We start from the raw sequence: 27,423 nt of genomic DNA on the forward strand, positions 1-27,423 counted from the left end.
GCAGGTCGAGGCTGCGGTGGCCGGGAGCGGCCACTGCACTCCAGTTTGGGTGACAGAGTGAGACTCCAACTAAAAAAAAAATAAATAAAAAATAAAAAATAAAGATGTGGGGTACAATTCAGGGTCAGGTATACAAATGTTGATTATGCAGGTACCCTTGTTGATGAGGCATGCCCCTCCCTCCCCTATCAGTTTCCCTCAACTGCCAATTTAACGCCTCCCACCCCCCGCAGTTTCCCACGACTGTCAGTCCCTTTTTTATAGTATTATGATAATTGAGCAGCACTTTTTAACCCAAGACTGAGTGATTTCAGGCAGGTATTCAGGCCTTGCCATGAGACCTGCACTTAGGAGGAAGGGTAGGAAATAACAACTATACTGAGTTCTTGATATAAATAAACTGATCTCTTTAATCCTCATTGACTCCTGCTGGAGTATGACCCCATTTTACAAACTAAGAAACAGAGACTCAGAGAAATCAAGCTTTGCTCAGAGTCACACAGCCAGTAGCAGAGCTTGGATTCAAATACAGGTCCCTCGGGCCCTAGAAGGCTGAGGACTATTTCCATGCTACTACCCTTTCTCTCTAGGGTAAAAAGAGAGTGCTAATTCCATGCCAGGACAATAGAATATTCTAGAAGACAGCATAGGCTGCCATGGGGTAGATTCATTACTAACCAATTTCTAAGAGAAGAGGTCATGCAGTATAACAAAATGAAAATGGACTTCAGAGTTAGATACTCCAGTGTCTGAACCCTCCCTCCACTACCTTTTAGCTGTGTGACTTTGTTACTTAATCACCCTCCCATTGCTTTCATAGTCAGGATCTTGCTGTGTTGTCCAGGCTGGAGTGCAGTGGCTACTCACAAGTATGATCACTGTGTTCTACAGCTCAAACTCCTGGGATCAAGCCATCCTCCTGTCTCAGTCTGTTGAGTTTAACTTCTTATCAATCAAGATTCCAGCAGGAAACTGAAGGCACACACAAAGGCTTTAATAAGGAGATTTAGCAAAGAGACTATTAATTGAGGCTGTGGCAGGATGAAGGGAACCAACCAGGGATGGTGAAACACCTAGGGACTAGTAATAGCAATTACTATCCGGGTCAACAGAGTAAGAGGAAAGAATATTTTATTAGACTCTGTCAAAAGCTGGATCCAAGGACAAGGACCATCTGATAGGGGCTGTGGCCCTGGAGAAACACACCACTGTTGGAACTATACCCTCAAACAAGGGTCCAAACCTTGACCTCTCTCTTTTCCTGGCCAGGAGCCCAGGTGTAAGGGGGCAGGGGGTGGGGAATAGTAATCAGAGAATAGCAATACTCCAACTGAGCATCAGCTTGCTTTTTGTAAAAATGGGAATTATTGTCTCAACCATGTGGCATCATTATAAAGACTAGAAATAAACTGACTGACGCATTCAACAGGTATTTACCAAGCACCTACCATATGCCAGCCTCTTTCCCACAGATACAGTAGTGACCAAAACAGACATTATCTCTGACCTCCTGGAGGTAAAAGTGGCAAGAAATCCAGTTGTTACATAAATATTTACAAGAGGAAGGAGATAAAATATCACCTCTCACATACAGAGTACTCATATGCAGTAGAAATAATGACTTCTTAAAGTCTCCCAAAGAGACCAATGCCATGTAGCACTTATTGATTTCTTACACCAATATGTATTTATTAACAATATTTACCATCAGGACAATTTTCTCTACTGTAGTACAAAATTCTGAGCATCCTGTTGCTACCTGTATTAAACAGGGTTCTCCAGGGAAACAGAACCAATAGAATGCACATACACATAAAAGGTATTTATTATAAGGGAATTGGCTCACGCAGTTTTAGAGGCTGACGAGTCACAAGAGCTGTATTCAGCAAACTTGGAGAGTCAATAGTGCAGTTCCAGTCTGAAGGCTGGGAGGCTCAAGACCCAGGAAGAACCAATGTTTCAACTCAAGTCCAAAGGCAGGAAAAACTGATGTCCCCACTCGAAGGCAGTCAGGTGGAAGGAGTTCCCTTTTACTCAGCCTTTTTGTTCTCTTCAGGACTTCAACTGCTTGGAGGAGACTCACCGGCACAAGGGAGAGCAATCTGCTTTACTCAGTCTACTGATTTAAATGTTAGAGTCAAACAAAACTCCCTCACAGACACATCCAGTTTAATATTTGACTGAATATCTGGCCCATGCCCAGTTAAGCAGACACATGAAATTACCCATCACACTACCCTAGAGGTAAAGTTCCTCATTAAGTATCATTAAGTCATCCTTCTCTTTCTCCCTCTTGTCTAATATGGCCTCTCTCTCTTTTATCTGGAATTTCTCCAAGTGTGGCTCCCAGGCCACCTGCATCAAACTCTTGCAGGAGCTTGTTAACCACGCAGATGCAGTTGGTTAACTGCCCCACACTGGCCTGCTGCATGAGAATGCCCGGGAGAGGGACCCAGGAATCAGCATTGTAAACACAACCCTGCGGCTGCCCATTTTTAAACCCTTTGATCATCTTTCAAACCTCTCCAAACTGCCAGACACCAAAGGAGGAATGGAAGAGAAACTTTACAAGGGAAGATGTGTTCTGAGGGCTGGGCAGGCCTCCAAGGGCACAGGGATAAGGGCCTTGACAGTGAGGCAGAGCCACAAGCAAGGCGAGAAGAGAGGGAGGATGACTGACAGCCAGGGCTGGAAGATGAACAGGGCTTCCACATGTGGCAGCTTTGACCCCGGGTGGACTCAAAGGCTCTGCTGGAGCTGCGTGCCCGTCTACCTCTCCAAACTCACACAAACTCACCCTTGCTCCCACTGCCTTGCTCACTATGTACGGCCACACTCAACTTCCTTCAGACCCTCAGACAGCTGAGCTCTTTCCTGCCCCAGGACCTTGACTAGTGCTGTTCCCCCCACCTATAGCACTCTTATAGATCTTTGGGCGCCTAGCCCCTTCTCCTCTTCAGGCTTCCACTTCAAGGGAGCTGTTTTTGGAGAGCCTTCCTCAAGCCGCCCCATCCAATCTAGGGTCCCTCCTCATCCTATCTCGTTGCCTGTTTGTTTTCTCTGAGAGTTTATAAAGATGTGAGGGTTTTAAAATGTATCTGTTTGTGAGGCAGGAACAAGTTTCATAGGCCACATACTCATATGTGCAAAATGTAACAGATTATGTTTTGTCATTCTTAATTTCTGAACCCTCCCTCTGTAACAGGAAACATGATTTAGTTTTCTTCAGATAAACTCAGGACAATTATGATTATGAAAGCATTTCAGGTTACCGTCCCAGTCAGATTCAGCATTCTGCCCTTGGGTCTCTTTTTCCCGTTCTTTCTGGAGGGGCTGTCAGTTCTACGGTGTGTGTGTGTGTGTGTGTGTGTGTGTGTGTGTGTGTGTGTGTGTGTGTGTGTGTGTGTGTGTGAGAGAGAGAGAGAGAGAGAGAGAGAGAGAGAGAATGTCCTAGGGCCAAGAGAGAGGTGCCTGCTCCATGATTGTTGCTATTTGTCCACAGTAGCTCTGCTGAGGTGTGGAGTCCCCTTGGCCTCTGACCATTTTGGCACCCCTCCTCCTGGCTTTCCTCCAGGCGATCCAGGTCCTGTTGTCAGGACCCAGGGCAGGTGCTGGCTTCTCTTTCTGCACCACACTGTGTGGCTGCCCCCCAGCCCATCCACCTAGATACCTCGCTCAGCCATGCCTCTTCCATCCTCATACAGAGGCTCCCGTGGAAAGTTACCCTCGTTAACGGGGCACAAGTCTCTTCTGTTCTGGGGTTCCTCAATTTTTCATGAAGTTTCTATTATCTTCTGATCCAGAGCTTGACTAGGGATGGGGGAGGGGGACTTGTACAGGCAGCTCCCCCCACTCTCCCTTCTCTCCTATGCTGGTAGAACTGTATTGGGGCAGGGGGTGAGGGAAAGTTCTCAGGCCATGGTGCTTTCTTCCTGTCTGCTGCTCTAGGTGAAGAGTTAATGTAGAGATAGCTTCACAGGGCATCTTCAGCACCCAGCATGGTGCTTGGCACTGAGCAAGCATTCACGAGTATCTTGTAAATGAATGAATGAATGAATGAATGACTATATCAATATGAGTTTGCCATCTTGGATGATACTTCTGCCCAGAATAACCTTGGAGAAAGTGCCACCACACTTAATTTGTGAGAATTTACAATTCCCACCTGAAAGTAACTGTTTCCCTCCACCACGTGTCTCTGACAGCCAGACATGAATCAACATGGAAGAAAATAAACACGTGAAGTGCTGAGCTGGCAATGTGCTCCAATTACCTCTAAATTTTACGAGAAGGCAAAAAATAACCGATAGTCATCGTGTTGAGACTTTAAAGGTGGCTTTTTGTTCAGGGGAGGCCTATAGCCTTAGGAAGCCCAAAGATAACTAATGAGGAGCGAATTCCCAATGTCACTGCAGTGACCTGGGACATCACCGTGAGCAAATTCTCAGAATAACCCTGGGCTGGTCCCTCCACAGGGCAGAAGAACCCTCTGGGTGCACAGAGGCAGACTTAGGGACTTTCTGTCTCTGACAAATGAACATTTTTACTGACTCTGACACCAGCTTTGCCTTTTCCTCTTAAGGTAGGATGGGTGAGCTAGAGGGAATGAGAGAAGAAGAGGACTGTGTTTTGGAAAAGAAATGACCATTTGGACATTAAAAACAACGGAAGTTAAACATTGAGGAATATAATTTTAAGTCTAGAATTGGGTCATACAGGACAAAACCCAAATGGATGTTTCTATTCAATTTTATTTATACTTCTTTTTAATCCCTTTAATGATGGAATAGCTGTTATCTGATAAGGAGCTTGTCATGATTTCCTTTCTTAGAAGATTTCACACGAGACAGTGAATTTTTTTTTTTTTACTGCTCTTACCATTTGTTTACTGTGTTCTAAAGAGGTAAGTTTAAAAAACTGAATCCACATTACCTTTAACTTCAGGAGGCATCATTTATAAGACTATTTAAGAGGCAGTTACCTATTATAAATTGTTTTGATGATGATACTATCAACATTTAAAATAAAGGATCCTTTTGATTATTTAAAATAAAATAAAATAAAAATTGAGGAGAGTGGTGTGTGCAAATACCATGTTTCCAGGTTGACTTGTTTCTTGATAAAGTTATCAAGACATCGTGGGAAGGTTTACTTAATACAAATGAATGAAATAAGCAATTACTTGGCTTTTGAGTCTAAGTATTTAATTTGTTCTTGTAAACCTTGTCAATAAAATAATAAATCTAAAAATAAATAAATAAATGTTGTGTTTGGTAGGCTCTTTACACTAATAATATAATGCTGAAACTATATACAATGTGTTCAATAAGTGCTTGGGAATGAATACATTAATATTTGTCCCTATGAGCTTTGCATTAAATAGACTTTTAAAAGCTGACCTGAGAACTAAAATATTCTTTTGCTATATTGTTTCTATGGGAAAATATGTTTTGTATTCCAAACAACTGACCTGCGAATGGGCTTTTGCAGAAGTTGGAGTTGCTGCCGTGGAAGGGAGTTATGTGACGCAAACCACAGTCTCTAGTCTGGACCACTTGTGACCAACCCACAAGTTTAGAAGCCCACAGACTGGGCTCAGGGAAGCTGCCATTGACCAAGGGGCAACGTGTTGCTAGCAAGGAAATACCCCAACATGTGAACTCACAACAGAGTGGAAAGTGGTCAATACAATCCAGTCTTTCCATTTTAAACTCAGTTGCAACTTCAGCTAAAATGAAGCATTAATCACTCATTCATATATTCATGTGTACCTCCTCTCTTTCTCTCTAAGTCCCCTGAAAAAAACAATGAGGGGATTAAAAAATGAATTATAAGGACAGAAAGGACAGGAGGACGGATAACAGTAAACAAGAGATGTCAACAAAATTGTGAAAGATAAGAAATGTGGGGTAGGGCACCTGTAATGAATTTAGCAAAATCGCCGTCCTAGCGAGATGCCTGCAGGGGGCAGGGGGATGCTGTCCCTCTTCAGACCCCTTTGAGGCTCAGCCTTTGGGGCACCAGTTACTATGGGAGGTGAGCGTGACAGGGGAAGCTGAAACCGGGAAGACTAGTCATTAGTCTCATCAAAAGACGTGATTCCCCCACACACACCCTCCCACACCCCCGCTTCCTCTACCCCTGTAGCCAGGCATCTAGCCCTCTCTCACCTTGAGAAGCTTCTTTTAAGGAGAAACTGAAACCCAAGAGGCTTAGGACTAGATTCCAGGCAGGGTGTGGACTTGGATGAAAATGAGGAGATTAAGTGAAACTGCATGTTCTGAGCTTCCCACCCTGCTAACCAGGCATGTTTCCGCCAGGCCCAAGGGAGGATAGACACCCACTGGCTCAAGAGCAAAGACAGGATTGCTGACATTGGGTCAACCCATGAGAACCCACATCTCAACCTAGAGCATCACCACCAAGAACTTCAGATCCCCCCCCCCCTTTTTTTTTTAAGCTAGTGGTCTCATTCTGTCACTTAGGCTGGAGTGCAATGGCATGATCACAGCTCACTGCAGCCTCTAGCTTCTGGGCTCAAGTGATCCTCCTGCCTCAGCATCCTGAGTAGCTGGGACTACAGGCACATGCCACCATGCCTGGCTAATTTTTTGATGTTTTGTAGAGAATAGGCCTCACTATGTTACCCAGGCTAGTTTCCAATTCCTGGACTCAAGTGATCCTCCTGCCTTAGCGTCCCAAAATGCTGCGATTATAGGTGTGAGCCACTGTGCCCAGTCGGATCCTCTTTTTAGTGCTTCACTCTTACCTATCGGATTGATGATCTTGCAGGTGGGACAAGGGGGATGACTACTCTTTTAAAATTTGATTTGTAACAAAGCAATCCATATACAAAGTTTAAAAAGTCAAATACCATAAGACTCAAAATGAAAAAAACAACACTCTCCCAGTCCATGCAAACACATCCCTCATTTCCACTCCCTGAAGGCAATTGCTTTCAATTCTTTCAGCTGTTTCTTCCCTACATTTATAAATAATATACATCTACTGTTCATTTTCTGGCTATTTCATTTCGACATTATCTCTTGACTTCTCGTTTTAGACATTTTGGATTGTGCACTCTTTCTTTTTTTTTTTTTGAGTTGGAGTCTCACTCTGTCGCCCAGACTGGAGTGCAGTGGCCGCCCCCGGCCACCGCAGCCTCGACCTGCTGGGCTCCGGAGATCCTTCTGCCTCAGCCTTCCGAGTAGCCAGAATTACAGGCACGTGCTACCACGCCTGGCTAATTTTTTGATTTATTGTAGAGATGAGGTCTTGCCTGCGCAGGCGGGTCTCGAACCCGCGGGCTCAGGCAATCCATTCACCTCAGCCTCCCAAGGGCGCGGGATTACAGGCTGAGCCACTGAGCCTGGTTTGTGCACTCTTTCTTTACCATTCATATAATCTCCTTAAATGCTCAACACGAGGTCATATTTTAGTGGCCTTCCTATTTGGGAAGTCACTTCTTTTTCAAAAATATAAGCAATACATGTGTATAAATTTCTTCTGCGAATATGCAGATATATTTATATTTTTTAAAGAAAACTATTGTCCCAGTTTGAAGCCATCTAAAATATAGCATCATTTTGAGCATTTGACACGGAGTCATAAGATTGTTTGTCTGCTTTTGCTGGACATATTCTCCTTGAAGCAGCACACAAGTGGTGGCTTGGGCCAGGTGTGATCCCAGTGTACCTCTGGGCATCACAGCAACCCAAATTTACCTAGTCAGAGTAATGCAAACCCTATTAGTTTTCCACTCTTAACATCAACCTACCCACAAAGCAGGGAAGACTTGCCTACAGTGACACAGCTGATTGTATATGTCTTCATTCTTGATGCAAAATTAAAGGCACAAATAGCAGATAGTGGAGGCAGGAGAGAAATGGGAGGAAGGGAACTGTGCTAATATCTGCAGCTAACATAATGGGATGCCAAAAGATATTTCCTAGAAGCAGGAAGAAATAGAGGATTAAGTGTATCATGTAAGTATGCAGTAGGAAACAATGGAAGAACTAAATGATAAACCAGAAAGTTGGGGGAAGGAAAGTAGGAAGGTAAATCCTTCTTTTTTATAGAGGTGAGTCTGTAAAGAATATCTTAAAATGACGAAGAAATTGTTTTTAAGAACTCACATAAGCGTATTACCAAGAGTGAAGAAGTTCACTGTCTGAATAATTTGTAAAAGAAGCAGTTGATTTGACTCCGAGTCTCAGTCTGTCACCCAGGCTGGAGTGCAGTGGCATGCTCACAGTCAACGCAGCTCAACTTGCTGGATGCCTTCCAGCAATCCTTTTGTCTTGGTCTTCCAAGTAGCTGGAACTACAGGTGTGTGACACCACACCCGGCTAATTTTTTGATTTATTCTAGATATGAGGTCTTGCCAAGTTGCACAGGCTGATCTCAAACCCCTTGGTTCAGGCATTCCTCTCACCTTTGCCTCCCAAAGTGCTAGGATTATAGGTGTGAGCCACCATGCCCAGTGTCATGCCCAAACTTCGGATGCCAAATTGTTTTGACTGAGAAAACCCATTTAAGTATTAATATAAAGTTAGAAAGATCTGGAAGATTAAAGGTTACTGGCATGTAAATGTACAACTTACTTCTGATAATGATAAATTAGTCTTGGCATCTATATCAATTTCCTGTGGTTGTCATAAATTATTACAAACTGGGTCACCTAACTAGCAGAAATTTTTTGTCTCTCAGTTCCGGAGGCCAGAAGTTCAAAATCGAGTTATTGGCAGAGTTGGTTCCTTATGAGGGCTGTGAGGGAAGGATCTGTTCCAGGCTGTGCCTTGACTTGTAGGTGGATGTTGTCATATGCACATGAGCTCTCCTTGTATGTGAGTCCGTCTCCAAATTTCCTCTTTTCATAGGACGCCAGTCATGATGGATTAGGGCCCATCCTAGTGACCTCATTTTAACTTGAAGACTGTATCTTCAAACAAGATCACACCCTGAAGTACTGGTGGTTAGAACTGCAACATATGAATTTGGCAGGCAGGACACAATTCAGTAGCAGTCTGAAATAGCACTATCATGACTTACGTGTATCATTGTCCTCTGATTTAATAAGCATTGTTGCTAACAATATTGTCCAAGTATAATGATGAAGTTGAAAAGACCAATATTTTTCCTACATCAAGAACCATGGGAATTTACTCTTTTTGACAATGGTAGCTGCTAGTATTCTCAGAATGCATCATTTTCCTCTCTACTGTTTTGCCATATATGCATACCTGTGTTCCTGGAAACTCACATTCTATTGGATTATAACTTTCCAGTTAGGGTTGTCTGATACAAACGTTTTTCAGAAGACTTAAAATTGTAATGGCTTAAATTGTAAGAGAACCTTAAAAACCACCTGGTCTAAACACTACATTTTCTAAGTTTCGTGTAGAAATGGAAACTTAGGTTGTAATGAGGCCAAGGGCATAACACTAGTTATCTAGCTTATTTGGCTTACAGTTTAGTGGTGTTTCCATTACACCATGTCGCATAAACTTGACCTTTGTCTTTGGAATATTCTCATGACTACTTCACCTAGCTTCTTGATAACTGTCTGCATATTTTTTGTTATACATCCAGCTCCAGGAATTTGATTTTCAGGAACACACCTTAAGATTTGTTTTTTAAATCTGCATTTTCTTGCTTTATATTTGATTAGGTATTAGTAATCAAATAAAAAAAGATTATAATGAAACTACTCAAAAGACATAAATCCAAGTTTTAGAGCCATATAATTTGGTATTTTTGGTGAATCTGCAGCTTGAGTCCATATCCCAATGACATTGTGTCTAATGAAAACTTTTTGTTGCTGGAGGGAAAAAAAAGCAGCTGAAGGTAGTGGCCTCTGGAAGGTGGGCACTGTTAGTTTTCAATATAAACACTTCCTTACTATCTGATTTCTTTAATCTTGTTCGTATATTACTCCAATTTTTAAAAATGTAAAAGGGGGGCATGCATACACAAACCACACATTTAAAATTTGAATTCAGTGTGAACCCAGGAGCCATGAGTGCAGGTGTTCATTCTGCAGTGGCCATCTGTATTATTCTTTCTTCAAAATTGCACATTTCTCAGGTGCTTCTTTAAACAGCAATAGAAGCTTAATGGGTCTCTTATTGAAAGACTTATGAAGTTAGCATTGGATATGGGCCGCGTTACAGGAGCAGGATAATGTATTTTCATTGCTCTTACTATAAGGTAAGTGTGCCAAGCACTTAGATAATGAGGAAAGACTGCACAGAAGTGAAAAATATCCCTTTATGATGAACCTGGTTTCTTGTACATCTTTGCAAAGAACGTGACCCTAGTAGGCTCTCAATTTGTTGAAAGAATGAAATTCATAGCAATACATACAAAGTCAGGCTGGGCACAGTGTCTCATGCCTGTAATCCCAGCATTTTTGGAGACCAAGGCAGGAGGATTGCTTGAATCCAGGAGTTCAAGAGTAGCCTGGGCAACATAGCCAGACCTCCTTTCTACAAAACACAAAGACAAAAATTAGCAGGGTACGGTGGCACATACCTGTAGTCCCAGCTACTTGGCAGTCTGAGGTGGAAGCATTGCCTGAACCCAGGAGGTCAAGGCTATGGTGACCAGTGATTGTGCCACTGCACTCCAGCCTAAGCAACAGAGTAAGACTTCGACTCAAAAAATTAAAAAAAAAATTTTTCTAAAAGACATACAAAGTCATCCACAACCTGACCCTAACTAACTTTCCCAGGCTTATCTTCCCGTATGTGTCCCTGTACCAGGAACATGTGGCTTCTCTCCCTTTCTAGAGGAAGACACACTCCTTTGTGCCTCCATGTCTTTGCATATTCTGGCTCCTCTACTTGGAATGCTTTTCCCCACCTTCTTAAGGGGGTGTCTTCAAGACTCTGTTCCCTAAGGAAGCCTCTTGCACTGCAGTCTCTCCAGGCTCCTTAGAGAGGACAATTCCTGTAGGTTCCCACCAGCCTGTACAACCCTCAATGAGGTTCTTTGCTTATATTCAACAATAGCCAGCAGACTCTTATTGCAAGGGGAAAAAAATCTGAAGTGATGTCTTGGCTTATGCCTGTGGAAAAAAATGTAATCCAGAAGTTCACCAAACCGGTTGAGAAGGGCACCAGCAAGGACAGAGGTCAGGATGCAGTTTTGAAAAAGTACACATCGATGGCCGATGGGTTCGTCATGGGAAATGCTCCCCATAGCTCCAGTCTGTTTCAGTGCTGTCTCCATCAGGCAACCTCAGCTACGTTTGTGGACAGATTTGCACTGTAAGCTTTTATCCTTGATCATAAGGCATTCTGACATCATTTAAAAAATTTTTAAATCATGGGAATTTTTAACCATACATGAAGAAATCCTCATAAACCCACAATTATCGATACTTTTCTGATCTTATTTCATGTATTCTTCCACACACTTTTCTTTTATGGAGTGGAAAGGTGGGGTGGGAGTATTTTAAAGCAAATCGCAGTCATCTCAGGATATATCTCTAACAGACAAGGACTTATTTTAAAATGCAGTATACAGCCGGGCTCGGTGGCTCGGCCTGTAATCCTGCGCCTTTGGGAGGCTGAGGTGAGTGGACTGCCTGAGGCCGCGGGTTTGAGAGCCCCCTGGGCAGCGAGACCTCATCTCTACAATAAATAAAAAAATCAGCCGGGCGTGGTAGCACATGCCTGTAATTCCGGCTACTCGGAAGGCTGAGGCGGAAGGATCGCCGGAGCCCAGCAGGTCGAGGCTGCGGTGGCCGGGAGCGGCCACTGCACTCCAGTCTGGGCGACAGAGTGAGACTCTAACTCAAAAAAAAAAAAAAATGCAGTATACTGTGTGCGTAACATTTACAACTTTAACCACTTGTAAGTGTACAATTCCCTTGTGGTCTTAAGTGCCTGCTCATCATTGTGCAATCATCCCCACCATTCATCTCCAGAACATTCACATCATCCTAAACTAAAACCCTGGACCCATTAAATAATAACTCCCCATTTCCCTCTCAACTCAGCTTCCAGTATCTCAGCTCCAGCCTATTCTACTTTTTTGTCTCTGAATTGGACTATTCTAGATACTTCATCTAAGTGGAATCATAAAATATTTGTCCTTTTGTGTCTGGTTTATTTCACTTAACCTAAGGTTTTCAAGGTTCATTCATGTTGTGTTGTGTGTTAGAATTTTATTCCTTTCTAAGACCGATAAGGGTTTTTAAAATAATGATCACAACATACCTAAAAAATTAACAATAATTTTTACCTTATATCACCTTATTAGCTAGTCTATGTCCATGTTTCAAATATTATCTCTTTAAATGTCATTTTACAGTTAGTTTGACAAAATCAGGAGCCTAACATAGTCTATACTCTATATTTGGTTGATAGGTTTCTTAAGCCTATTTTCATCTCTGATAATTCCTCCTCCTTTTTTTATGCCATTCATCTGTTGAATAAATGAGGTAATTTGCCCTGTAGAATTTCTCCCATTCTGAATTTGGCTCATTGCATATTCCTAACCATTTCCTCTATCCTGTGAATTTCCTGAAGCCAGCAGTCAGATCTAGGGTCTGGATTAGATTTCAGTTCAATTCTCCTGGTGGGCTATGTGCTTTCTACTACGTCACAGCAAGAGGCCCATGGTGTCTGGTGGTCCCACCTCCATGGATATTAAGACAGATCAGGTAGTTCGGGTGCTGCCAACCCGATCCATCCATTGACAATATGGAATTTTAAAATAAGTATTCTTAAGCCTTTGTAAGTGATTGCAAGCATACCTATCTGTCTGTGTCTCTCTGTATGCTTATATTTATCAGCCACCATTCTCAGTCCTAGGGCTAGCTATGTATTCTGTAGATCTTCAAAATTCCCCAAAGTTCCTGCTCAATTTGATACGGAAATTCCTGGAACTCTTGAGCTCTCAGATTTCACTTAAGACAACTTCCTATTTTCAATTAGTCCTTGGTTTGCCTACTAATGGGTGCCCACTGAGCAGCACATATATCTACCTAAAAGGAATCATAACCCATCTGCCTTGGTAGTCTGTTCTAATGTCTAAACTCTCACAGAGATTCTTCCTTCTGTCTGTTCTAGCCCACATCTTTTTTTTTTTTTTGAGTTGGAGTCTCACTCTTGTCGACCAGGCTGGAGTGCAGTGGCACACTCATGGCCACCACAGCCTCGACCTGCTGGGCTCAGGTGATCCTTCCTCCTCAGACTTCCACGTAGCTGGAACTACAGACGCATGCCATCATACCCTGCTAGTTTTTGTGATTTATTGTAGAGACAGGGTCTCACCAAGTTGCCCAGGCTGGTCTCGAACCTCTGGGCTCAGGCAATCCTCTCGCACTAACCCACATCTTGAAGTTGAGTTCCACTTCCTCTAGTTCGGGACTGGGTAGGACTGAAGAGCAGCTGGCCAGCAGACCCTACAGACAGGGACTGGGGAAATGATGCACCAGTCTAACACACATCCCAGGGAGCCTTCATGCTTCATGAATTTAACAGAAGATAGACAAGGACTAGAATATATTCTATTGTAATTTTGCAGCCAGAGTTCATTATTTTTGTTTTAAAGTTAAATATAGGTAACTTATTTTTAAAAAGTAAATATTCAGAGAATATGAACTAAAAACAAACAAAACCCAAAAACTGACAATATCCCAAAGTTCAGAGTTAGCGTTTTGCTTACTTTGCTCTCCCCTAAAAATTAGTAGAGGACTACAAGTGGCAGATTTTCAAAGTCAATCTACCTGATGCATTTTTGCCTTGCTAGGAAGGAAGGTTCGAGAAGCAAGGAGAGAGAAGACAGAGCAGAGACAGTGGGGCAGAAGTGTCCTAGATGAGGGTGGTGAGGGAAGAGGAGCGCTTGGGTCTATAGATAGAAACAGAGCATGAGCCAGGATGCTAGACTCCATATCAGCTATCCGGTACAAATAAAATGTGAACCACAAACGTGAGCCACATATGTAATGTTTAATGTTCTCGTAGCCACGTTAATAAAGGTAAAAATAAGCAGATGATATTCATTTTAATAATACATTTAACTAAATATATTCAGAATGTCATTTCAGTATGTAATTAATATAAAAATCATTAATATGATATTTTTCACCCCAAGTCTTCACAATCCAGTGTGTATTTTACACTGACAGCACATCTCAGTTCAGATGAGCCACATTTCAAGTCTTCAGGGGTCACATATGGTGAGTGGCCATCATAGTGGATGAAGCCACGCTAGATCTTGCTGAAACTGCTCAGACTCTTCATCTCAATTTCCAGTTTGTAAAATGATAATCCTCCCTGCCTGATCTCTTTAAAGGTTGTGGGAGATTCAGAGGAACCCTGGGCCCCTGACAGACCCCTGGCTCGGGGGAAAGAAGAGTTTGTTGCCAGCATCTGTGAGCAAAATCAACCTATTGATCCATTGCCTGGTCACCTGGACTTAGCAAGAATTGAACTAAATAAGTTCAATTTGTTTAACAAATGAAAGGACATTTTAATACTATCCCAAGAACTGGGGATGGTAAGATGAACAAAACAGGATGCTTGCCCCAAGGAACTCAGAATAGTTGGAAAACACTTATGTAAAAATATGTACATAAGAACATAACAGATGTGTATCCCCTAGGACTCTTCAGCTTGCGAGTGTTAGGAAAACCAGTTTAAAATGGCTTAAACAGAAGGAGAATTTACTGGCTCACATAACTGAAAACTCCACGGAAAATGCCACCCAACCTGATGCAGAGCCTCTTGGCTCCACCCTTTTTCTTCAGTTCCACGTGACAAACCCAGGAGTCCAGGCTCCCAGTGCCCCAGGTTCAAGTCCAACTGCCCCAGCCCAGTGCTCCCGCAGCTCATTGGCTCTGATTGGATCCTGAGCCCCTACATACACCAATTACTGTGGCCCCGGGCATGGTTTGCTCTGACTGGCCACCTAATGCACAGGGACCAGGAATGTGAAGGGAGTGACTTTCCCAAAGGAAAACTGGAAAACCGTTACCTGAACTGGGTGGATAAATGCTGAACTGCCAAGAAACAATAATATCCACTAAGAACCAGGGGAACACAAGCAACCTGTTCAGTCCCGCCCTTAACAGGTCCCAAACTTGACTTAATGTTCTGCCGTAACCGGCCTGAAATCTTAATTTCTAAACAAGAGGCTCCATATTTTCATTTTGTAATGGGCCCTGCAAATTACATAGCTAATCCTGGCTGTGACTAACATTACATTATCTACACAAGGAAGTGACTTTGGACCTGGAGTTTGAAATATAAAATAAAATAGCAATTTTTTCAAGTGGAGAGGCTTGGGTGGTGTGGAGGAGAAGGAAATTCCATGCAGGGAGACCTGCATAGGCAAAAATGTAAGCTGTCAAAGAAAAGCTTGATGAGAAACTGAAACCACTAGCGCCTCAAGTGGTTGGGCCTTAAAGTGGAGGGGTGTGGCCCCAGCTGAGCTGGAAGGACAGGGCAGAGAACACAACAAATACTGACTGCTTCAACCCAATAAATACAGTCAAGTGAATTTTAGCATTAGAAATATATATGTTAAACCTTGGTTATTCCAAATGTCCATGACAAGATAACCGCCCAACTTCCCATCTCACTTTTCCACTGCACACTAAGTAAGGCAAATTTTCACAGGGAAACATCAGCATCTAGCGATCTTTATCACAAGCATGTTAGCAAGGTTAGCATTCCGCCCCTGTGAGTTCACCATCCAAATATTTATGAATCAGAGAGATGTTTCTAAGAACGTGTTTTCCAATTGTTTACTTTATAACAATAACAGTGTGCTTTAATTACAAAGATGACGTTTTTAAAACCGAAATAGCACAAGCCTCAATTGTGTGGGAGTTCATTACTCTGGTGATAAAGGAGAAACACAGACGGTGACTCAGGTGGAACATTTGTTTCGTTTTCATTTTGTGTTTCCTTTGGTTCTACATGTCAGGACATGCAGCAAAGTCAATGCAGAAGAGTGCCGTGGGAAATGTGAAAGTTGAAGCTAAGGCTTTACATGTTCTCATTCATAAGTGGACCCTGAACATTTATCATAATACTACATGAAAGAGATTGGCAGTGGGATCACTGCCAGGGAAGGTTGGGGAGGGGAACATAACATTAATAAGGGTACCTGATCCAAAACCAGGCAAAGTGAGGACCAATGGGAGGCCCAAACTTCACCTGGACGATGGCCACTTATGTATGTAACCCTGAATTGTACCCCACAACTTTAAAATAAAAATAAGAAAAAAATGAAACTAAGCCTTTATATGTCAGAACGAAAGTACAAGGTCCTCTCTCACCCAGCCTCTCCCTTTTCAAGGCCAACATGAAGGGAGGAGAAAAGATGGTGGTTTCCCTCCAGTACATGGACCACGGGCTAGTAACAGTCCATATTTTGTTCCCAAAGTCTTTGAAGGAATGCTAAAAAGATAACATTGGTTCTTCTGAATTGAGAATCTCTTTGAGTTTCCACTGCTGCCTTATGCCTTATTTCAATTTCAATTCAACCCAAGAGGAGAAATTAATACTGGGGTATCTTCTGAATGCCAGGTGTGGAGCCTCTGTCTGCCTTCATTCTTGGATTTCTTACTCTTCCACAAGTGCTTCTAGGAGGCACTCAATAAATATTTGATGAATAAATGAATGAATTTATTTCTCACAGCAGTTCTATGTGGCTATGTCAACTTTTCAGATCAGAAAACAGAGACTAAGGCTAACTGTTGGAAATTGAGGGAAAGAGGTGGTATGTTCAGCCTGGAATGTCCAACACAGAGAAAATATGCGGCCTCTGCAGTGACTCACTTTTACATGACCAGGTATGCATCTCTTCTGTAGGATGCTTGGTCAATAGGAAATGATGACAAGAGAAAAGGGACCCTTAAAGTAGAACATCATCATTATGACCATTATCTTCATCATCATTGACTGTAGACATGGAGCTTAAAATCATAGAATTGAAGAGCTGTAAGGAATTACAGAATTTAGAAAGGAAGCTCCTATTTACTGATATGTTGTTATCTTCTGGGTACTGAGTTATTCTATCTATCTATCTATCTATCTATCTATTACCTATCTAGCTATCTATCTATCATCTATCTTTCCACTCCTTCTCCATATCAACCTTGCAAGTTAGGTTCTGCCAGGCCAACAGGTGTTAGAGGTTGGGCCTCTTGCTTCCTCCTGCAGGCCTCCCCTTAGCACAGCCTCACTGACTAACACAAGAGGAATTTGACCCTCAGGGAGGTACCTCAGTTCTTCAGTTAGTGCAGAACCAGAACTTGAACCTCAGCCCTACATTATTTCCACTTACCACAGTGTTCTCAGTCTGATGAGTACACTTTGGATTTCTTTCCGTTTTGTTTTGTAAGTCACTACTAGGTTTAGCAGAACAAAAATTGAGTTTATTGAAGATTAAATAGTCATTCCATCTCCCACCTTGAAAACTATTTTATTCTTCCTGTATTCCATCTCAGCCACTGGCATGTGGTAGGCATTCACTAAGCACTTGATACATTTAACTAAGCCATGACTTGATTTGGATAGAATCTTAACTTTTAGGATTCTTTCATTAATGGCAGGACTGGAAAAAAGTAGGCAAACATGCCCTTTGAAAAACACACAACAATATCAGTCTTTTCCTTTATGAAAGTTCATACTTTTATCTTTTGAGAACTAACACATCCTCAGTGCAGAGCAATTAGAAAATTCAGAAATGTATAAGAGAGAAAAAACCAACCACCCATACTTTCAACAACCTGAGTTAAACATTTCTAATATCTTATGACATTTTTTTCTCTATTTGATGCATTTTGTTGTTTATTGATAGTTGTGATTATTCTATTTACAGTATATGTATCTTGTTTTTTTCAAACTTATATTGTTCCTACAGCATTTCCTAGTTTTAAGTTCTTTGTAAACATCTTTTAAAGTAATGGCATAGCACTGAAAAAATAGACTTAAAGTGTTACTTTGTCAACCCTCAGACTGAGCATCATTGGCTTCTCTTGGTTCTTCAGTGGCCACTCCATTGCTCATTGACCACTTTATCAGAAGGCTAGTTGGGGTCAATATTTTGGTCAGAAGCCTAAGGGAAAACACAGATTCTAGCTGTGAACCAGTGGGGTAGATTTACTGGATAATTAACAGTAAATTTCCAATAAGCTGGAGAGCTACACTGACTCTCACATTAAGTTCTAGGCCCCAGCCTGGCTTCCCTTCCTCCCTCTCTCCTCTGAGTCTTTCTGTTACTTTGATGTCCTTTGATGTCCATCATGCTGATGCCAAGGACCCAATCCCTGCTTTGACCCCACTGCTAAGCTGTGTTTTTCCCGAAATGAATCCATTAGTCTCTTCCCACTCCTAAGTTCTGTAATACCCCATCAGCTCCTCCATACCCCAACTCTATGCTGTATAACATCTGAGGAAGGAAACTTCTTCCCTCTCTGTCCTAACACCAAGCTGTTGCCAAAAATCCAAAAGTGTCTGCCTGTAAGTTTCCTCAGATCATTCCCTCCTGTTCACCTTACCAGCCCTGGTCAAGCAACACTGCTTCACTCCCAAGACTGGCCAGGCAACTGCTTAAGCACTAGTAAAGTAGTGAGACTTCCCCCAAAGCGAGAGAAGCTCAGCTTTATTGAAGGAATCCTACATTTTACAATGAAAAAATCCGGAAGTAGGGGCAGCTATTTTAATTTCAGCACATGTGTGAACATTGTATTTTGTGAGTAATTTTTATTTTGAATGATTGACATATGAGAGAGGGAACACCACCATGTTCTCAGTTCATTGGGCTTTCGATGGCCTCACCTCACCAGTGCTGCAGCTCCTGATGCCTCCATTGATATTCTCCTCTCGGCCGGGCTCGGTGGCTCAGCCTGTAATCCCGTGCTTTAGGAGGCCGAGGTGAGTGGATTGCCTGAGCCCGCGGGTTCGAGACCCGCCCGGGCAACTTGGCGAGACCTCATCTCTACAATAAAAATCAGAAAATTAGCCGGGCGTGGTAGCGCGCACCTGTAGTTCCAGCTACTTGGAAGACTGAGGCAGAAGGATCGCCAGAGCCCAGTAGGTCGAGGCTGCGGTGGCCAGGAGCAGCCACTGCACTCCAGTCTGGGCGACAGAGTGAGACTCCAACTCAAAAAAAAAAAAAAAAAAAAAAAAGATATTCTCCTCTTCCTTCCAGTCCACCCTCAGCCCTGTACCAGCAGTCTTCCTGAAAAACATCTGCATTGGTCTATCTGCCACTGAAAGACCTTGGGACCCCCTCCTTTTGTTTCTGGTGACACAGTCCAAACTGATTATTACCATCTTCAAAGCCTATCACAGTTGGTCTCTCCCCACCACTCTGCAACCCCCCTCCCTTTCTGCTCATCATTCTCCAAACACACCGCACGGTTTCACCATTCCATAGCTTCATTCATCAAACGTAGTCACTGTGAACTTTGCATGTGCCTGGAGTTCCAAGGAGCTGGGGTATAGCACAAACCCAGGCAGGGCACAGCCCCTGCCTTCCTGGCAATCCCAGCATATGGCTTTCTCTACGCCTGGAATGTCTGCCCTCCTCCCTTGCCTAGAAAATGTTGGACTCAACATCCAGCTCAGAAGTCGCCTTGGCCATCGGCCCTTGCCAGCTCTCCTGGGCAGAGCAGAGCCTTCCTGTCCTACTTAAGCGCTTACTACATGAGGCTGTAAATATGTGTTGTCAAGTCTGTCTCTCCATGAGCGGGAGAACCTGGAGGGCAGAGGTGCATCACTGAGTCTTTGCAGCTCCTGACACAGTACCCAGCACATAGTAGGTGCTCACTAAAATGTTTGAGGGCTAAACATACATGTCCATGTTTATGTTTAGTCCTCAACTATAAAAAATACCTACTATATGCTGGACACTATTTCACGTATATTAATTTGCCACCTAAACAAGACTGTAAACTCCTCAGATCAGATCAAGAAATGCTCTTATATTGCCCTTGCAACTCCAAGGTGTCTAAGGGTACTGCTAACAGTGTCTGGCAAGGGGACGCATCAGATCTATTGACTGATAGGTATAAACTCACCGGAGTGACTCATTTCACCCTTAGCCACTCCAGTTTCAAGTACAAGTTCATCATCAGATGATTTCAGTTCATCGTATTTTGGGAAACAGAATACAAGTCCAAAAAGCCCTACTCAGTTTACTCAGTCAATAGCAGGGCTTATGTTTGTGGTTAAAGCAAATTATGAAATAATTGCAAATTTGGCAGGGGGACAATATCACAGAGGGCACAAGGATCTGAAATTTGTCAAGCATGAATCTTCTGGGACTTCAGGAGTAAGAATTTTCTGGTAAGGTCCACTCTAGAAGTGCCCATGCATTCAGCATGACTTTGGTACAGTGTGGTGCCCATTTTCAACAAGGGAGGCAAGGTTAAAGAAAAAGGAACATATGATGCTTCCTAAGCTTTGGAGGACAGTATTGCTTAATATAAGTTTTGAAGTAAGTTAGACCTGTGTTTAAATCATAGACCTATGAACAATTTTCTTAACTTTCTGCGCTTTAGTTTCCTCATCTGAAGAAAACTGAGATTTTCACATCCACCACACAGGATTACAAGGGTGAAATAAGATACTGGGTATTTTTAAAAGTGCTTACCACTGTGCCTGGCATGTAGTATGTGCTCAGTAAATAGTAATGACTAAAAATGACCTGGCCAAACATTGATTTTTAAAAACATTAGTTTTCAAATCAGTCAGTAAGTCAGCCTGAAAGATGGGATTTTCCATTGGGGTCTAAACACTTCTGATTATCTCAGGATCCCATATGACTTGTTAGCTTAAAGCATAAGTCATGAAGAGGGAAAAGGTAACATATATTGAATGTAGAAACCCTAAGGGTGGGTGTTCTTTAATCATCACTATAACATTGTAAGCTAGATATTATTATCCTTATTTTACAGGAGAAACTGAGGATTCATGACCCACCCAAAGCCAAATAGTGGGTGGCAGAATGAGGATATAAACTCAGTTTTATCTAAGTGCAGATTCTTTCTGCCAACCCTAACCACCCCCTTTACAGCCCCAAGGATAGTATGCCTGGCCAGTCACTAGCTAATGATGTCCCTGAAATGGCATAGGGTGTTCTTACAATCAACTTTCTTCACTCTGGCTCCAATCTTGACAAATACAGTATCTCCCAGGGCAGAGAGCAAAAAGGGGGCTCAGGAATCAGGACGGCTGCTAAGGTTCCTTTGGAGGTGAGAATTTATGATTCAGAGACCATGGAAAGCCGCTTCTCCTCTCCCAGCTCAATTTCCTCAGTCATCAGATAAGGCCACTGAACCGCACTGGAGCATCTCAAGTTTTCCCATGAGCACTTGCCAAGAGGCAGGATGTGTCGTGGTGGAGCACCGAGACTGTCTGGGATTGATCCTGCTCCCCTGCTCATTAGTTAGGTAACTTCTGCCAAGTTACTTACCCTCTCTGCACCTAAGTTTCCTCATCTATAAAATGAAGATGTTTGTGGTACTTACCTCAAAGGATGATTATGATAATTAATGGCATTAACTGTACGTAAAGGGCTTAGCACATGGCCAAGAACACAGTGAGTGCTACATAAGAACGTTTGCTGACATGATTTTACATTTAAAAGAAGAGGGAAAACTGATCCCCCAGGGTCCTAGGAAAATACCTGTTGGTGGGTCAAACCCAGAATGTATTTGATACCTTCTCTTTCCTTAGAGATCTATGCATAAAGTACAAATTCAACATATCCATATTTGTTGAATATAAAACAATATTTTAGGCATTTATTGTTTAAGACAGACACTCCAGCAAGATCCCTTCTGTTTATCTCATGGCCCTGGTGCACAGTGGGGTACCCATGGGCATGCTCATGCACAGTCTGGGAAAGACAGAAGTAGATGACTTCTAGGGCCCTTTGGCTATGGTGTCTTGGAGTTCTGAAAACCAGTGCCACCAGACATCTGCACATGCTCAGGTAGTCACCCTTGCCACCAAGCTGGCATAGAGATGCCAGGGTTGCCTAAGCCACAGTGAGCATTTTGCCTGAAGGCCCAGACAGACGCACTGTCAGGCTGTTTTACCTCTGCACTACTTGCCCATGCTGCAGGCTGGATTTTCTGTTCCAGGGTAGACAAACAGAAAATTAAGGGGGATAGGAAATTAGAGGGGCACATGCACCATGGACAAAGTGTCTGCAGAAATTTTGTATTTGGAGTCAGGAAACAAGAAAAATGCACAGGCAGTCACAATCTCTGGGTGTCCTTCCATCTTCCACCATATATACCCCGTGCAGCACTTGAAGATAGAAACCAAGACGACTTCTCTAACCCCTTTAAGGCAACCTGAGCAATACTTTTTTTTAATATCACTTCCCCCCATAAAAAGGATGTAAATGTGTATAGCATTCTAGCAAAATATTAGCAACACTCTAGAGGCTAAAAGTAGAAAAATGAATAAATGATAATAGTGTCCACTGGCCATTACAAATTATGGTAATAAGAATGAGGACAGTGGTTACCTCTGGGAGGCAGAAAGGGGCAGATGTGACCAGGAACATGTGAGTACTGGGGACAGTGGTGGTCTACTTAAGTTTAGTGGAGGGTTCTTGGTGTATTTTATTACTAAAATGTATATTTGTTCTATGCAATCATTTGTATATATGCTATACTTCATGATAAAATCAACATCATACTTTAAAAAAGAAAATATGATGGTAATAAAGACCATATATCATTCAGAGTAATAAGCAAAGAGCAAATTTCAAAGATGTGCAATCTAAAGTCATAACTATATTTTAAAATCACATATATGAGAAAAAAGACTGGAGAGAAACACACCATAGTCCTAACAGTGTTGCAATTTGGGTAATTTTGTTTTCTCTTTCCTGTTTTACAAATTGTCTTAGTGGCAAAAATTTTAATTAAAAAAAAGTTCTCCCAAAGGCATCTTAAAAGTATGATTCCTTTAATTATTTTCAAATCACTTTTGCATCTATTATTTCATTTGAATCTTACAACAACCCTTTAGAGGGAGTCGATGTTAAGGCGTTCCATTTTATAGACTGGAACACTGAGATATGTTTATAATTTGCACGACGTCACTCAGTTGGCAGGAGATAAACCTGTGGGTGGGTCCCAGGTCTCCAGAATCCTGCTTATCTCCCGACCTCCAGGACTTCATTTTGGATTCTGGGGGCTCCAGGATTTGCCCTGTCAAATGGAAATAGCTGCTACCTGGGTTTTGGTCCTGTGGTCCAAGGTGGGTTGTCTATGATTATTGATGAAAGACTGCACACAAAAGCCCCAAATATGCGAATCCACACCCAGGTGTTCTGCCACCCTCCTTTCTGGAAAGGCACCAAGTCCAGTCCGTGGTGGATAAAAATCTTGGAAATGTTGGAGTGGGGCAGGGGGGAAGAAAGGACAGGCTGTGTTGGAGCATCAAGTCGGACATTTCTCTAGTTTGTTTTTCTTTAGGGGAAGGGAGATTACAAAAATGAATTTGTCCTTTTTCTAGCCAGTGCCTTCCCTTTGATGTCTGCTCGCTCCCCGTTTTTGTTAAAGGGAGTTGCCAGGGGGTCACAGAGTGGTTTCCGCAGAAGGTCCCCATTCAGGATCATCAGAGCTCAGCCCAGGGCCCCTCGTTTCAGAAACAGTGGGAGACTCAGAAAGGGTGAGTACCTTGCCCAAGAAATCTGAAGCAGGACCAGACCAGAGCCCAGATCCCATATTCCCAGTCCAGGGGTCCATACAACACTGAGAAGAATCCCAGGGCATGGCGGAGTTGGTATGGTGGAGAACAGCTCTCATCAGTTTCTGCCTGGATCCTACTCCTTCCCCCTACATGATCATTGTTCCTGGATATTGCCTGACTTCATCCGTGACTATCTGCCACTGACAAGGGGGACCAAGGGAGCTCCTGGAGAGATTCAGGGGTACCCCCAGAAAGCCCGCCCTGATGTGTTATTAACCATGCCACTACTGAAGGCCAACTGTGTGCCCCTTACGAATATCACAACCACCTTACGAATTAGGTGATATTAGTAGTGCCATTTTTCAATTAAGGAAGTGACTTCCTTGAGGTGAGACAGCCTTTAAGTCCCGAATCCAGAACCAAAGTGCCTTTCACTCTCCAGTGCCTACTGTGTGATGCTGTCCTGTTTCCTGAGGATGCTCATTTTGGAGATGATTAAATTAGCAATCCCCACATTCAAGCTGACTTTGTAGAAAGCATGGGCTTTGGAACCAGAATAGAGATCAAGAAAATCCATCCTACACCCTTTCCAAGATAAATAAGTAGGTTGAGCCTGGCAGACAGGGCTGCTAGTACTCTGCCGCTTCCCTGGCTAATTTCTAGAGCTCTGTGAGCAGAGTCTTGGGGTGGGCGAACAACAGACTAATGGGGGAGAGGAATGTAGGAAGGGAATGTGCATTGAGCTAAGAAACTGTTAAAGCCTTTAAATATCTCTTGAATATTTTTTTTCTTTCTTTTTGGCTTTTGGCTGCCGGCAATGTTTTTGTGTTTAGATTTGGTTGCCACGAGCGGACTGTTTTTAGCTGCCCAGTTCCTTCCCCACCCCTTTTAATTTTTCCCCTTCCTTTTGCACATGTTCCTGCACGAAGTCTCCAGTTCTTATCTCACTCAGCAAAACATACCAGGGCTGATCTGAATGTGGACTCCTCAGGCGGTTCTCCAGAGTAAAACCTCAGCAATATTCAAGTCTCTGCTTAACCCTCTTTCATTGAGGATTAACCCCCGAAGTAACCCCAGCGGAGGCTTCCTCCTGAGCGGGGAGAGGCATTCTTGGCTTTGTGTAGAGAGGTGTTTTGTGTGGGAAGCCTTTCCCGCCCCTCCTCCGCATGGCCCTGCTCCTGCATGTAGTGAGCTGTGTACACTGGACATCGGTGGCATTAACTTAAGTCCGGGTAAGAGGAGGACACACAGGACTCAGATATCGATCACCTTCCTGGTGCACAGACCTTGGGGGCTCTCCCCTCCTCCTGCTCTTTCTCAGTCTCTCTCCAACACACCAGGCATTTCACCATACTCCTGCAGGCTGAGGGGAAGCCAGCAGGAGTCGTTTTTGTTTTCCTTGGGCCAGGGTTTCGTCTAAGTGGGGGTGGGCTGATTCTCTGCCGAGATTCTCATCACTTTCAGAGTTTCAGCAGGAGAATGAGGCAGAGAATGTCAGCCTCCGACTTCTGTGAGCAGCTCACAGTATTTTATCCAGGTGTGTCTTGGGGAGATTCAAGATTCAAGGAAACAAGATTGACAAGAGGAACGCGAGGCACAGTGATAATAAAAATAAACCGACAACGTGCTGTGGGCTTCTCCCATCTTAATTGCCCTGTCCTTGCATTGTTTTGTAGATGCTGATCTGGCTGTTTATTTTCTGACGCCTTAAGTAGACTTTCCCTCAAGGACAGGACCAAATCTCCGCAGATCTGGCTAGGGTGTATTAATGGAATCATAGCTTAGCCTGTAAACTGGTTAAAGATTTCTGTAGGTGTTTCGCAGCAAGGGAGAGAGAAAAAAAAGCTTCACGTGCCCCCCCCCACCTTGTTTCACTTTATAATGGTGCTATTTCTCCCAGAACCATCTATATGTGGATATAGTAGATAAGTAGAAATCCCAAGTAACTTTCATTTCCATGTACAAGTATCTCGCTGGGCGTTCTGGAGGTTGTGCCGACACGCCCGGGGGTTACCTGCGCTCACCTCTGTGGTAGGCGGGTGCGGGGGTGTGGATCGGAGATCCAGGGGATGTGGGCGTGGGAGACGGAGGGTGGGGCCGAGAAAGCCGTTACCAGGGCGAAAAGTAAAGCAAAAACACTTCCCGCGCGCGCCTGGATATCGGGTCAGGTCCAGAGCAGAATCTCCGAGGATCCCGCGGGGAACCCTGAGGCTCGGCGGTCCCGGGGCGGGAGGCTTTCCGAGGTCGCCCTCCGCGTTGTCCCAGACCCAAGAGGGGGGGTGTCCTCTGTGAGGCTCGGGCTTGGGGGCGAGGAACCCGGGTGCGGGGAACTCGATTTGATCCGCAGCCCTGAGGGTATCTGCCCCGGGCTGCTCCCCGTCAGCAGAGCTGGGGAGACGGATGCTGATTCCCAGGGCCCGGTACAACGCGCGACTTCCTGGACCTCGTTACGACCTTAACGGCCCCTCAGGCGCCGTGGGGTGGGGTCTTCGGGTGAGACCCCGTACTCTGGGGCATCTCTCGTTCTTACCCCAAATCACCAAACCCAAGAGGCAGGTGGAATCAGGTGTTTCTGCTCCCATTCCCCGCCGGCGCGCGCGGGTCTTGCTACCAGACAGGTGCGAACGTCCCGGGACACTCGCGTCCATACAGCCGGCCGTGGGCATTTGAGAAGGTCCCTGGTTCGGCCGTTCTCTGAGCAGAGACGGTTGGGGCCGGGCAATCGGAACCAGGAAGTCGTTTAAAAGGTTCAAACTCAGTTCTGCGAGACCTCAGCTCGAATCTTGGGCCGTGGGACCCCACCTTTTCCGTCACCCCGACTTGAGGACGGAGGGGATTTTGCCGCCGGGCCCCATTCCGGCTGTGGTCAAGGCGTCCCCATTTCGGGCCGTCTGGTCCCAGCCCAATTCGCTCGGGGCGCAGAAAAACACGTGAAGGCTGAAGATGGGTTTTCCCTAAATAATACCTGAAAGCAGGGCGACCCTTCAGCCCGGCCTGGACTGCGGAGACCAAAGCACCACTCTTTCCCCCTCTCTTGCTGGCCGCCGGCATCAGCCCCCTCCGGCCCTTTCCCTTCGGGTTGCCGCTGATTTCTCTAGGTCTCTCGTCTTTACACGCTCTTGGTTTCACTGAGCGTCTCCCGGTCAATTTCAAACGCTTTGTGATTGTTTAAAAAAAAAAAAAAATTCTGAATCGATATGGTCCTACTACTCGCCCTCGCCTGAGTCGGGTTCCCAAGGACCTGGGGCGTTCCCGCGAGTGCGCTCGCACGGGCTGTGCCGGGTTGCGGGCTCCGGCTCACGGTGCCCACCGATTGCCGCCCTCCGCGTTGGGGTTAACTGACCGGCTTCTCGCGGTCCCGCCGCGGATACGCGGAAGGGTGGCTTTGGGCACCCGTCCCACAGCACAGATGAAAGCTCCAGTCCCAACCCCGCCCCCTGCTTGGGAAGGCGTCGGCAGGCGGGGGAGGGGGCACTGTCCCGAAGCTCCAGAAAATGACCACGCATTTTAGAGAAAGGTCGCGCCCGCTTCCCAACCTCACCTAGTCTGGGCTGTGACTGGGACCCGCCTCCCCCGTTGCCCCGCCCCCCTTCCCCCCCCAATTTAGCGGAGGGAGAGATGCCAGCGCGGTGGAGTCATGCTCCTGGCTTGGGCACCATTGGTCATGCCTGGAACACGCAGCGGCGAGTACGCACATCTGGCGGCGCGCCCGGGCGGCTCCGATCCTGATATGGAGAGA

The 27,423-nt window shown here is 44.3% G+C and overlaps 1 protein-coding gene across 1 annotated transcript in view; it reads left to right on the forward strand.

Moving 5' to 3' along the window:
- ATF3 (activating transcription factor 3) overlaps positions 1–27,423 on the forward strand; it is a 60,881-nt gene that overhangs the window by 18,629 nt on the left and 14,829 nt on the right. The gene's annotated exons all lie outside the window — the stretch shown is intronic.

Source organism: Carlito syrichta, unplaced genomic scaffold, assembly GCF_000164805.1.
Source record: "Carlito syrichta isolate Samal-C Ts95f unplaced genomic scaffold, Tarsius_syrichta-2.0.1 Scaffold315946, whole genome shotgun sequence".
Classification (NCBI taxonomy): domain Eukaryota; kingdom Metazoa; phylum Chordata; class Mammalia; order Primates; family Tarsiidae; genus Carlito; species Carlito syrichta.